The 14,709-nt window shown below is 40.7% G+C and overlaps 1 protein-coding gene across 9 annotated transcripts in view; it reads left to right on the forward strand.

Moving 5' to 3' along the window:
- Positions 1 to 14,709, forward strand: part of NCOA2 (nuclear receptor coactivator 2) — a 301,828-nt gene that overhangs the window by 195,366 nt on the left and 91,753 nt on the right. The gene's annotated exons all lie outside the window — the stretch shown is intronic.

Raw genomic sequence — 14,709 nt, forward strand, 5'->3', positions numbered from 1 at the left:
TTTTGGTGCCCAGGGCCAATATATGCTCTTGAAGTATCTGCGTACTGCTTTTCTTTAGGCCTGGGGGGAGATTATTATCTTTTGTAATCTGATGTGGTTTTTTGTTTTTTTTTTTTTGCTTTTTTTTGAGACAGAGTCTCACTCTATCACCCACGCTGGGGTGCAGTGGTATGATCCTCAGCTCACTGCAACCTCTGCCTCCTCGGTTCAAGCGATTCTCCTGCCTCAGCCTCCCGAGTGGCTGGGATTACAGGTGACTGCCACCATGCCCTGCTAATTTTTTAGTATTTTTAGTAAAAACAGGGTTTCACCGTGTTTGCCAGGCTGGTCTCGAACTCCTGACCTCAAGCAACCCTCCTGCCTCAGCCTCCCAAAGGGCTGGGATTACAGGCATGAGCCACCGTGCCCAACCTGTAATCTGTTTTTGAATGCATCCTCTTAGAGTTCAAATTTTTAAAATCTGCCTTTTATATAATAGTCAAAAAAGGCATATTTCATAAAAATAATGTCTTTGTCTTTATAATACATGAGACTGAAACTGTCTGCTCTTATCTGTCATAAAATCCTAGCTACCTATTAGCATATCATCTTAGCATTTTCCATTTTCATACATATACTGTTGAGCTAAATTGTGTATAAAATAGTTTTACAAGTATAGTTCTGTCTTCTAAGAACATAAAAATATACAGATAGCATTCACAACACCAGCCCACTCTGCAAATCAGTCTTTATTTCCTGATTTCTCCATGACCTTTAACATCCAGTGGGTTTCTTCTCCCAGTGCCCATTTCAGTCCCCTTCATCACTCGTCTTTCTTTTCCCTTTGGGGTTCACTAGTTATCAAAAACTCAGTTTAAACCTCAATTTTGTATCTTCATATTTTAGTGTCAGCAAAGGGATAAAATAATATTCCTAGAACTCTTAGGAGAAATAATTGGTTAAAGTTGTTAACCAGTGCCTTGAAGTTGCTGTGTTTCTAGTTGCTGATATCATTACAGTAAAGAAATCATTAAGCTTCTTGTTTTAGGTTTCTAAGGATTATGAATGATTCAGTTTTGAGAACACTGCATGTTTAGGTAGTACTTCTACATTTCAAAACATATATATATATATAAACCACAATGAAGGTCTTGCACAAGTTTTTAAAGTTTGCAAAACCTTGGTAATTCCCCCTTCAAACCATAAAACATGTTCAGATGTGTCACGCTGGGACTGAGCCATACCTTAACCATAGTTCTAATCATAAGGCTGCATACCACAACCACCCAAGAAGCAGCAATATACACCCTGTCACATCTTATTCTTCTAATAATGTTCCTGCTAATTTGAAAAGCAACGTGTTTTGTAAAGGGAAGCAAAACTTAAATACCAAATGAAAAAAATGAAAAGCATAAATATACTTTTAATTTCTCAATTACTCTGATATTTTCCGAATAGTCTTTGTTTAATAATTGGTTTTTAAAAAAGAGCAGAATTGAATCAGACAGGAGCTAGGTATGAATCCTGGTCCATTTAGGAGCTTTTTGAACCTGGGCAAATTATCTTACCTCTGAGACTCAGTTGCCTCATACAGAGTTTAGTGCTAACAACACCTACGTCACATAGCTGTGGAAGATATGAGCCATGTAAGTTCAGTAAACACCTGTCATAGTAGACGTTCAGTAGTTTTCATTACTACTTAAGCAGAAAGATGCCATTTTTTCTTTTTTTTCTGTCTTTTTTTTTTTTTTAAGGAGTCTTGCTGTGTTGCCCAGGCTGGAGTGCAGTGGCGCGATCTCAGCTCACTGCAACCTCCACCTCCTGGGTTCAAGCGATTCTCCTGCCTTAGCCTCCCGAATAGCTGGGATTACAGGCATGCGCCATCATGTCCAGCTAATTTTTGTATTTTTAGTAGAGATGGGGTTTCACCATGTTGGCCAGGCTGGTCTCGAACTCCTGACCTCATGATCCGCCCGCCTCAGCCTCCCAAAGCACTGGGATTACAGGCGTGAGCCACTGTGCCTGACCTATTTGTAGAAAGTAAAAATATTTTTCTGGTGCCAGAAAATCTGTGCAACCCCTGCGTACCACTCCATCAGCAGCTCTGTTTGGGCCAGTTTGATTTTTCTCATCATCTGACAGCCAGTAAGAACAACACATAAGTCAGGCCAAAGCCTTTCTCTCTAACTCTGTGTCTTCCCCCAACCCCAACTGATCCCCTGACCAATCAGCATAAATAAAATCCAACTACCATCTTTACACCATTATCCAGAGTTAATTTATATTTCAGTCCTAGTTGTCAGCGTGAATAAATGCATTTGGGAGCTCAGGAGACATGCGCATTATGTAATACACCTGCGTATTTATCCTAGCGAAGTTAAACTGGGTTGCATGAGGGGCCATACTAAAGATACACGATGAGGAAAGCTGGGCTCATCTTTATGGAACCCCGCTCCAGTGTCAGAAGCTATGGCGTGTCAGCCAGGCATGGAGGGCTCTTTCCCTCAAGTCTGTGCTCTTGTCAGTTGCTTCTCAACTTTTATATGCTTTGTAAATAAAGGGAGAGACGAAAAGGATTTTTAAATGGCCTAAAGGATAGAAACTTGGAGGGGAAATTACCAGCTATTTAAATTAATAAGCATTCTGTTGTACGTAGCGCTTTATGAGACCCAGGTTTCATAAACGCCAGCCCTCCAAGAGCATTAACTGTGGAATGGACTTTGTAGAAACAGAGCAAGTACACACAAGAGTTTGATGCTAATAGTGTGACTGCCATCAAATAGAGAATTCCATACATGTTGATGGGGTTTTATTTGGCCCACATTCATAATTCTTAGTTATTAGCTAAGTTAGTTACTTAGTAATTAAGATAGATCTTCTATTGGCTAAATAATTGTGGAGAATTTTTAATACCAGCTAAGACTAAATAGTTCTTACTGTGTGTCAGGCAGTTTTTAAAGTGCTCAGATTTGATAACCTATTTAGTACTCAAAACAAACCATGGAATAAGTGTATTGTTTTCCCCCTTGGCAGGAGGGGAACCTGAGACACAGAGTGGTTAAGTAGCCTGGCAAAGTCAAACAGCCATTAAGCGAAAGAATAGGGCAGTCTGGGTCTGGAATCTGCACTGTCATCGCAGCTTTCTGATACTGAAGTAGGATATTTCTTTATATTTGGTATGATAGTCATAAATGTTTAGAACTTCTCTCTTCTATAACTTAGAAACAGGAGTCATGGAAACAGATAGCAAATAACCATTTTCCCTAACTGGGAGGCTAATATTGCTTCTATTCCACAGAAAAATAGTAAGCACAGGCATACCTCAGAGATACTACAGATTCAATTCCAGATCCGCACCATAAAGCGAATGTAAAGCAAGTGACATTAATTTTTTGTTTTCCCAGGGTGTATAAAAGTTATACTTCCACTGTACTGTAGTCTATTAAGTGTACAACGGTATTCTTTAAAAAATTAATACATTTTAATTTAAAAATACCTTAATGCTAAAAAGTGCTAACAAGCATATGAGCCTCATCAACAAGTTCTAATCTCTTTGCTGGTGGGAGAGTCTTGCCTCAATGTTGATGGCTGCTGACTGATCAGGGTGGGAGTTGCTAAAGGCTGGGGTGGCTGTAACGATTTCTTAAAATAAGGTAACAATGAAGTTTGCCACACTGATGGACTCTTACTTTCATGAAAGATTTCTCTGTACCATGCAATGCTGTTTGATGGCATTATACCCACAGTAGAACTTTCAAAATTGGAATCAGTCCTCTCAAACCCTGTTCCTGCCTTATCAACTAAGTTTATGGAATATTCTAAATCCTTTGTTGTCATTTCAACAGTTTTCACAGCATCTTTACCAGGAGTTGATTCCATCTTGAGAAACCATTTTCTTTGCTTATCCATAAAAAGCAACTCCTCGTTTGTTCAAGTTTGATCATGAGATTGCAGCAATTCAGTCACATCTCGGGCTTCACTTCTAATTCCAGTTCTCTTGTTATTTCCACTGCATCTAGAGTTACTTCCTCCACTAAAGTCAGGAATCCCTTCACGTCATCCATGAGGGTTAGAATCAGCTTCTTCCAAATTCCTGTTACTGTTGATATTTTGACCTCCTCCCATGAATCATGAATGTTCTTCATGGCATCTAGAATGGCCATTCCTTTCCAGAATAGTTTTCTTTGTACTTTGCCCAGATCTATCAGAAGAATCACTCTCTGTGGCAGATATACCCTTACAAAGTGTATTTCTTAAGTACACCGTGAAACGTGGCTATAGCGTAGATACTGTGTTAGCAGGCATGAAAACAAACATTCTTGGCCTTGCATATCTTCATCACAGCTCTTGGGCGACTGGGTCCATAGCCAATGAGCAGTAATATTTTGAAAGGAATCTTTTTCTAAGCAGTACGTCTCAACAATGGGCTTAAAATGGTCAGTAAACCATACTATAAACAAATGTGCTGACATTCAGTCTTTGTTATTTCAGGGCACAGGCAGAGTAGATTTAGCATCGTTCTTACGAAGAGCCCTAGGATTTTCAGAATGGGAAGTGAACATTTACTTCAAGTCACCAGCTGCATCAGCCCCTTAACAGAAAAGTTAGTTTGCCCTTTCAAGCTTTGAAATGAGGCATTGACTTCTCTCCTCTAGCTATGAAAGTCCTAGATGGCTGCTTCTTCCAATAGAAGGTTTTTTTGGTCTACATTGAAAATCTATTGCTTAGTGTAACCACCTTCATTAATGATCTTAGCCAGATCTGGATAACTTGCTACAGCTTCTCCATCAGCACATGCTGCTTCACCTTCTATTTTTATATTACGGAGGATTTTTTCCTTAAACCTTATGAACTCACCTTTGCTAGCTTTAAACTTTTCTTCTGCATCTTCTCATAGAATTGAAAATAGTCAGGGCCTTGCTCTCAATTAGCCTTTCATTTAAGGGAATCTTGTGGCTGGCTTGATCTTCTGTCCAGACCACTGAAACTTTGTCCATATCAGCAAAACGGCTATTTCACTTTCTTATTTTTATTTTATTTTATTTTTTATTTTAAGAGATGGGATCTCACTAGGTGGCCCAGGCTGGTCTTGAACTCTTAAGCTCAAGCGATCCTCCCACTTGGCCTCCCAAAGTGCTGTGATTATAGGCATGAGTCACCACATCCGGCTGTTTCACTTTTTTATCGTTGATGCATTCACTGAAGTAGCACTATTCATTTTCAGTTGCTTTTCTTTTCTTCTTCTTTTTTTTTTTCTGAGGCGAAGTCAGGCTCTGTCACCCAGGCTGGAGTGCAGTGGTTTCATCTCAGTTCACTGCAACCTCCGCCTCCCAGGTTCAAGCAATTCTTCTGCCTCAGCCTCCTGAGTAGCTGGGATTACAGTGCCCACCACCATGCCTGGCTAATTTTTGTATTTTTAGCAGAGACAGAGTTTCACCATGTTGGTCAGGCTGGTCTCAAACTCCTAACCTAAGGTGATCCACCTGCCTTGGCCTCCCAGAGTGCTGGGATTATAGGCGTGAGCCACCACACCCCACCGATACTGCAGTTTTTGATGAAGATAAACTATTTTTCCACTGAACTACATATAATTCATTTTCGCACATTTTCATGTGGCTTAGTGGCTTATATGGTTAATGAAATCCTTAAAATTAGTGAGCAGGGATGGAATTTCTATTCTCATTTCCTCCTAGGATCCCCTTATTTTATTTCTTAAGTACATGGAAGTTTTTTGTTTAACAGCTTTCAGATAAAGAGGATTTAAATAATTGAATGTGTTCTCATGCTTTAGGATTTATGATGTGAGCTCTCACTTCAAGACCCAAGCCGGCTATCACACTCTAATAGAAAGTAGACATCCCTTGTTTTCTTGATCATCTTGTACTTGTATGAAAAGAAATTAATTCTGTCATTGATGTATGACACTAATCATACATCAATACTGTATGTATTGCTTTCATTCAAGAGTCAATATTCGGCCGGGCGCGGTGGCTCACGCTTGTAATCCCAGCACTTTGGGAGGCTGAGGCGGACGGATCACGAGGTCAGGAGATCGAGACCACGGTGAAACCCCGTCTCTACTGAAAATACAAAAAAAAAAAATTAGCCGGGCGTGGTGGTGGGCGCCTGTAGTCCCAGCTACTCGGGAGGCTGAGGCAGGAGAATGGCATGAACCCGGGAGGCGGAGCTTGCAGTGAGCCGAGATTGCGCCACTGCACTCCAGCCTGGGTGACAGAGCAAGACTCTGTCTCAAAAAAAAAAAAAAGAGTCAATATTCATTCAGTAAATTTTGTATTGAGTATATACTGTATATAAGACATATGGTTATTTGCCAGGGGAAATCCAGCAATCAGTAAGTACATGATTCTTTTTCTTGGAGCTTTCACTCATTTGGGGGGAAATCAGCTTTCAGACAACTAGCTGTGGAACTGTAGGGGACAATGGAAAGGAATGTGATTATTAAAGAAGCCTGTTGATTATTGAAGAGGCTGGCACAGGCTTCGAGGAGGACAATAAACTTGAACTGGGTCTTGCTGTAAAAGTAAGATTTTAATAGGTAAAAAGTTGGGGCTGGGCGTGAGGAGAGGCACTCCACACAGAAAGTAGAGGAGCCTGAGTGCTCAGTGGCATGCGGTGTGTGCCAGGTCAGACTGTAGAATAAGATGTATGGAAGCACTTGGTTGGATTTGAGGCTGAAAAGGGCAAGTCAGAGCTAGACAGGAGAGTAGTAAGCCCAGTACAGTAAGCAGTATTGGAATTTGGAGAGGGTAACATTAAATGAGAGACCTCTAACCATCTTCAGCAGAGCTGGCTTGAAGTCATCTACCATCCTCTCCAGACTCTAGAGATACTCTATATTTGGAAAGGGAGACAATTTGGCTTTTTAAAAATTCTAAATCTAGAGGGGGAGAGGTGTATAACTAATGAAACAACAAGAAAAAATGAAGTTAAAACAAACGTTAGAAAACTGTAAAATTTCTCATTCATCAATAAGAAGAAATAAATTTTGTTTTATAAATAAGCTTTCATTTATTTTTATAATTTGAATAGACTTAGAAGGAGCAGGAGGAAATGAAGAGGGGGAAATGACAGAGGTGAAAGACAGTGAGAGAGATTCACAATGACAGAGAGCTGGACAGAGAGAGGAAGAGGGAAAGTACACTCAGAAGTACCCACGTGCAGGTTCAAACACCAAGATAGAGAAATTCTTAAATATAATATCTTAGTTTGTAGTTCCTTATGACATTGTCACTAATGACTTAATGCAGAGTCATATTGTGACACTGCGGGCACATTTGCAGATAAGAGCCCTTGGGCTGAGCCCACTAGCTGCCAGTCCTTACCTTCTGTCCTACTCCCACCCCAGCTTTAGTGAAGAGCACCCACATGTTTCCTGGCTGCTCAGCCCTCCCTTGTGCTTGTCAGAGGGTGGGGGGCGGTGAATCAGTATGCTACCTGCTCCTACCACTTTGATTGCTGGGGCATAGTATCTGCCATTGTGCCCAGGGGAGTAATACTCGGCCATTCCTCCATAAGAATCTGCTAAAGGTACTCAACAGCTATTCCGCGTTTGCAGTGTATAGTGACAGGGAATCTGGGTGGATGATAGTAGAAGGTCCAGTGGCAAGGGGGCTTCACCAAGACCTCGGGTCTGACCAGTTTGGCCTACTGCTGTATTCTTGTGGCTCATTTCATCAGTACGTATACCCAAAGCCCATTACCCTTGACTACTTATTGCTGCTGACACATACATCACATACTTGTGCTTTTTCACTTTTGTGTGATTATTTGTATTCTTTCCTCCCTATCCAAAATACTGCTTTTCCTGTTGCTGTCTATTCCCATTACATTCCTACTGTTCATTCTTCAAGGCCCATCTCAAACACTGCTTTTTTTCACAAAACACTTTCTAATCTCCAAACAAATATGAATTCATCTCCTTTGACATTTCTTGTACTGTCTGATCTTACTCTGTTTAGTGTTTGTTTAGTGTTTTAGGTACTTCACTTTTTCTTCACCCACTGAATGACAGATTTGTTGATGGCGGAGGTTGGATTATCTACCTAACCCTTGGACCTGCAGCAGTTCTTTTTTTGAGACAAGGTCTCTCTCTGTCTTCCGGGCCGGAGTGCAATGGTGTGATCTCCACTCACTGCAACCTCTGCCTCCCGGGTTCAAGCAATTCTTGTGCCTCATCCTCCTGAGTAGCTGGGATTATAGGTGTGCACCACTACAGGCATGCACCACCACGCCTGGCTGATTTTTGTATTTTTAGTAGAGACGGGGTTTCGCCATGTTGCCCAGGCTGGTCTCGAACTCCTGAGCTCAGCTGATCTGCCCTCCTTGGCTTCCCAAAGTGCTGGGATTACAGGTGTGAACCGCCGCACCCAGCCACCTGCAGCGTTTTTGAGTACGATGTTTGTTCTTAGTTTATTTAAAATAAATATTTGTTGGATTTTTCTGATTCCTGGCCTTTATTCAGCCTTGTGTAATGGTTTTAAATCAGGAGAAAATACTGCCCTAAATTTAAGAACATAATATTTGTATTCTAGTAATTGAGTGAATACATTCCCGTCCTTGCACAAGGATTACAGATTACAACCTCTGTTGTGACAAATATTATTTAGAGTATTTTTGTTTGCCTCCTGATAGTGCATTAACGTCTTTATAAAACAATTGGTGGTGAACTGTTAACTCTCTTAGATCCTGATAAGCATAGCTGGAGCCCTGTTTGTTTTTGTAAGGATGAAGAATCCTCACAGCTTGTCGACTAGAATATATTTTGAAATCCTATTCGCCGGTCATGGTGGCTTATGCCTGTAGTCCCAGCACTTTGGAAGGCCGAGGCAGGCAGATCACTTGAGGTCAAGAGTTCAAGACCATCCTGGCCAACATGGTGAAACCCCATCTCTACTAAAAATACAAAAATTAGCCAGGCGTGGTGGCACATGCCTGTAATCTCAGCTACTCAGGAGGCTGAGGCAGAAGAATCGCTTGAACCTGGGAAGCAGAGGTTGCGGTGAACCAAGATTGTACCACTGCACTCGTGGGTGTTAGAGCGAGACCTCATCTTAAAAAAAAAAAAAAGAAAAAAGAAATCCTATGAAAAGAAGTACTTTATAATTTTTTATTAGGAACTTTAATTACCATGGAATATTTTCCCTAATGTTTTAAATAGACATATTGTTTTAGACTAGAATATATAATGTAGAATGCACATTCACATTTTATGTTAGTGCTGCACAGATATTAGATATATTGGTTTTGAAATAACCCATATGTAAGAATTTGCCGGGTACATTTAAATTTCTGTGAGCTGATGTTTACATTTAATTCATTCTTTTAGTTTGAAGAATGATGCCAATTTTTGAGAAATGAATTAAATATTTGTGCTGTGGTAGGGAGAAGAGTTTAAACATAGAAATAAACAAAAGATATAAGAGCACAAATACCACTATTTATTATTGTCATTCACTGGTTAGCTTAGGTTTAAAGTATGTTTTTCTGTTTCTTTCTTTATTTCTTTTTTTTTTAGATGAGGTCTTGCAGTGTTGCCCAGGTTTGATTCAAACTTCTGAGTTCAAGTGATCCTCCCACCTCAGCCTCTGAAGTAGCTGGGATTATAGTAAAGTACATTTTTCATGGGTGTTTGTTTTGGGTTTTTTTTAAAAAAACAATAAGAATTTTTAAAATATAAGAATATTTTAAAAATCTGTTGTACTGGTAGAAGAAGGGAGAGGGAACTATGACTATCTTTATGGACTTTAGAATTAAGTATTTTCAGACTGATATGGATTATACAGTAATAAATTACACATGCAACTATTTCCTTTTTCTTTCTGTTTTTTTTTTGTTTTTTTTTTTTTTGAGACAGAGTCTTGTTCTATCGCCAGCCTGGAGTGCAGTGGTGCGATCTCGGCTCACTGCAACCTCCGCCTCCCAGGTTCAAGTGATTCTTCTGCGTCAGCCTCCTGATTAGCTGGGACTACAGGCGTGTGCCATCATGCCCAGCTAATTTTTGTATTTTTAGTTGAGACGGGGTTTCACCGTGTTGGCCAGAATGGTCTCGATCTTTTGACCTCGTGATCCACCCGCCTCGGCCTCCCAAAGTGCTGGGATTATAGGCATGAGCTACCGCGCCCAGCCCTTGCAACTATTTTCGTTGGTCCTTCCAAGGAGACTCTTTTTTGGTTGGTGAATTTGTGGGTGGGGCAGTAAATAAACACATAAAATAAATTGACTTGCTTACCAGTTTTTAGGTGTAAATTACAATATTGTTAACTATATGCACATTGTTGTACAATGGATCTCCAGAACTTCATCTTGCATGACTAAAACTCTGTTCCCAGAAAACAGCAACTCTGTTTCCCTGCCCCTGACAATCACCATTCTAGTTTCTAGTTCTGCTAGTTCGACTACTTCGGATACCTTATATTAATAAAACAAGGCAGTATTTGTCTTTTTGTGATTGGGGTTCTTTCACATGGCTTAATGTCCTCAAGGTTCATCCATTTTGTGGCATGTGACTGGATTTCCTTCTTTTTTTAAGCCGGAATAAGATTCTGCTGTGTTATATACCACATTTTCTGTATTCATTTATCCATTGATGTACATTTAGATTGCTTCCATATCTCGGCTGTTATGAATAAAATGCTGCAATTAACATGGGGATGCAAATATCTCTTTGAGATCATGTTTTCGATTCTTTTGGGTGTATACCCAGAAGTGAGATTACTGGCTTAGACATGGTAATTCTGCATTTAAATTTTCAAGGAACCTCCACAGTGTCTTCTATAGTGGATGCATCATTTTACAATTCCACCACCAGTGTGCAAGACTTTCCGTTTTCCCATACTCTCACCAACACTTACTCTCTGGGGGTTGTTTTGATAGTGGCCATCCTTAAGAGGTGTGAGGCGATATCTCATTGTGGTTTTCATTCACATTTTCCTGCTGAATAGTGATGGTGAACATCTTTTCCAAGGAGATATTTTGAAAAGAATAAGGATCTAATACTATATTGCATCACAGAACGCCTTCTATAGTCAAGTATCATAATATTTATCACTGAATAATCTAGGGCACTAAACATGATCGATCATAGGCCAAGAAAATGGGAGCGGGGAGATTCTAAGGTACAGGAAGGAGGATTCTTTGAGGCAGATTCGAAGTCAATAGGAGAATGAGAGAAAACCACCCATGGCATTGACATCTCCTTTCTGGACATTTTGCCTTATTTCAGTCGTTTCTCATGTCCCCCTAAAGAGTATTTCTTGTGCTGAAGCTTTTTGCTACATTAGACTTCCTATACAGGTTACAGGGAAGGAAGAAGTGTAATGGCTGTCCTTCTATCTGTAGTTTGGGCATGGGCAGAATAGAGGCACTCACTTCCAGTCCTTTCCTCCTTTTATTACTGCTGCTCACTCTGAAATATTTTAGTTCATTTCTTCTTACAAAATGTTCACCTTTTGTTAATTACTGAGTCATTTATCCCTGGTAATCAGTGTAGGAGCTTGTGTTTTTTTGGTTTTTTTTTTATATATGCTTTTATTTTTCCGTGATTACAAACACAACTGAATATCAAATGCACAAAGTAAGAATTATACGGGGGAAAAAAATCAGATACGTTCATATATATATCACCTTTTCAAGGCTATTTCCATCCAGAATAACCTTGGTTTGCCAGGGCCAATAGAAAGAAGTCACAAAATCGCCTTCAGTCAAATTTGTGGGTTTGCTTTCTTCTATAATTCCAATACCTCCACCATCAATGACTTGAGATAGCTGCCAAGGTGTTATATAATCAGTGCCAGTGTCTTCATTCATTCTACAACGAAGGCTGTCACTTCACACTTGGAAGGTTGCACAGCGGCCAGGCAGAGGCGCTCCTCACTTCCCAGACGGGGCGGCCGGGCAGAGGCGCTCCTCGCTTCCCAGATGGGGCGGCCGGGCAGAGGCGCTCCTCACTTCCCAGACGGGGCGGCCGGGCAGAGGCGCTCCTCACTTCCCAGACGGGGCGGCCGGGCAGAGGCGAGGAGCTTGTGTTTTTATCCTCTTATCATCCCCATCCCTGAGATTTGTAAGGTAATAACTCCAGGGCAACAGTAATAGTGTTCTTCACCTCAGCTTTATAGGTAAGAAATGGAGCCTCTTACAGCTTAGGTGTTGTCATGAGTGCAAAGTCTGCTAAAAAGTTGACCTGCAATTCTGGACTTGGAGATTATCATTGCTAGTCCACCTTTTAATCCAGAAGTGTGTTTATCAGCGTGTCAGATTCTGGTTCATATTTTGTTAAGAGATTTTCTATGAATGTGACTGTAGAGGATACTTCACAAAATTACAATAATTGCAGTTCTGCTTGTAATACTTACTGATTTAAAGACTCTAGATACCAATTATCCTTTAACCTGAAAATTGATTTTAATTTGACCTTTTTTATTGTGGTAAATATTCATAACATAAAATTTACCATCTTTGTGCAATTCAGTGGCATTAAGTAAATTCCCTTTCCTTTTTTTTTTTTTTTTTTGAGACAGGGTCTCACCCTGTTACCCAGGCTGGAGTGCAGTGGTGTAATCATGGCTCACTGCAGCCGCTCGGCTTCCTGGACTCGAGTGATTCTCCCACCTCAGCCTCCCGAGTAGCTAGGACCACAGGTGCACACCACCACACTTGACTTTTTTGGTAGTGATGAGTTCTCGCTATGTTGCACAGGCTGGTCTTGAACTCCTGAGCTAAAGCAATCCTCCCACCTCGGCCTCCCAAACAAAGTGCTGGGATGATTACAGGCATGCACCACCACACCTGGCCTTACATTCACATTTTTGTGTAACCATCACTACTGTTCATCTTCTATGAAGTTGACTATTATAGTTACCTTGTATAAGTAGAATCATGTAATATTTGCCCTTCTGTGACTGGCTCATTTCACTTAGTGTAATGTCCTTAAGGTTTATCCATGTCATAGCAATTATTGCTTCAATTGTGTCACCTGACTAGGGATAGGTAGTGGTGAGTCAGAATTACACATTGATTTTGTCAGTCAGGAAACCCTTAATGAATGCCTTCTTCATGGAGCTGGAGTTGAGCAGTAGGAGAGACAGGCCACAGATCAGTAAGTTACAGTGCAAAATCCATCCCTAGAGTAAGGTAGTAAGGCTGTATGCCTTAGGAAGTGATCTTGCTTGGGCTTCATGGAAGGTGGTTGGTCTCTTGCCTTTCAGCTAGAAATGAATAGATAAACCAGGACCCATAATATTGAACTCCAATAATATTTGATGTTCATTCTAACAGAGGTACATACATGTACCTTATAAATAAATATACATATTTTGTACAGTCACCCCTCTGAATCCATGGGGGATTGGTTCCAGGACCCCCATGGATACCAAAATCCTTGGATGCTTATGTCCCTGATATAAAGCAGTATAGTATTTGTGTATAACCTATGCATATCTTCCTGTTTACTTTAAATCATCTGTAGATTACTTATTATATAATATGTAAAACAATGTAAATGCTATATAAATAGTTGTTATAGTGTATTGTTTAGGGAATAATGACAAGGGAAAAAATAAAAAAGCTTGTTCATGTTTGGTACAGACCATCCATCTTTTCCCGAATATTTTCAATCTGTGGTTGGTTGAATCCACCAATGCAGAACCCATGGATACAGAAGGCTAACTGTATACATTATATAGAGATATGAAAAATCCTGATAGTGTGAGTATTAAAGATGTTTCTTTTAGCAAATTCTTGCCTAGTTGGCTGTCAATGGATGTAATTAGCCTACAGCTAACAGAGGAGTGAATAGGGAGATGGCAGGATGTGGCCTGGGACCAAGAAAGATCTGAGTTCTGCCTCTTTATGATGGTTTTCTTCTCACCATACTGTTTGCTCTTTCTTCTTCTCTTTATTGCCAAATTTCTTACAAAATTAAGGAAGTTAACACTCCTGTTTACTGTTCAGCAGCTAAACTCTGGCCTGTGTGCCCCTCACTGACACTGCTCCCTGGACTGTCTGCAGTGACTCCCGTTGATCACAGGTGGCAGCTCTTCTTCCCGTCTGCCTGCCTAGCTTCTCTGGTAGCTGTCTCTGTTGACCATCCCTCTCTACTGTTTTTTTTTGGTTTTTTTTTTTTTTTTTTGAGATGGAGTCTCACTCTGACACCCAGGCTACAGTGCAGTGGCACAATCTTGGCTGTCTGCAACCTCCACCTCCTAGGTTCAAGCAATTCTCCTCCCTCAGCCTCCTGAGTAGCTGGGATTACAGGCACCCACCACCACACCCAGATAATTTTTTTTGTATTTTTAGTAGAGACAGGGTTTCATCATGTTGGCCAGCCTGGCCTCGAACTCCTGACCTCAGGTGATCCTCCCACCTCAGCCTCCCAAAGTGCTGGAATTACAGGCATAAGCCACTGCACCTCGCCCCTTTCTACTTTTGAGCTGTACCACATTCATCCTCACTCACTGGCTTTTCTTCCTCATCTAAACCTTGGCCCTTTTTTCTTCCCAAATAAAATTCCCTCTTTAATGAATTTTAACTATTGCTTATATCTGTGCTGACTGTCAAGGTAAATCTCTGCCCTTGACCTTTCCCTCATCTTTCATTGCACAGATACTCGGTGAGTCCGTCCCCACAGCCCCCATCTTACAGTTTCACTGTCCGTCCAGATTGCCAGCTACCATTAGACATCCACGGGGTGTTCCACAGGTGCCTTAAATTGAT

This window comes from Hylobates moloch, unplaced genomic scaffold (genome assembly GCF_009828535.3).
Source record: "Hylobates moloch isolate HMO894 unplaced genomic scaffold, HMol_V3 SCAFFOLD_9, whole genome shotgun sequence".
NCBI lineage: Eukaryota > Metazoa > Chordata > Mammalia > Primates > Hylobatidae > Hylobates > Hylobates moloch.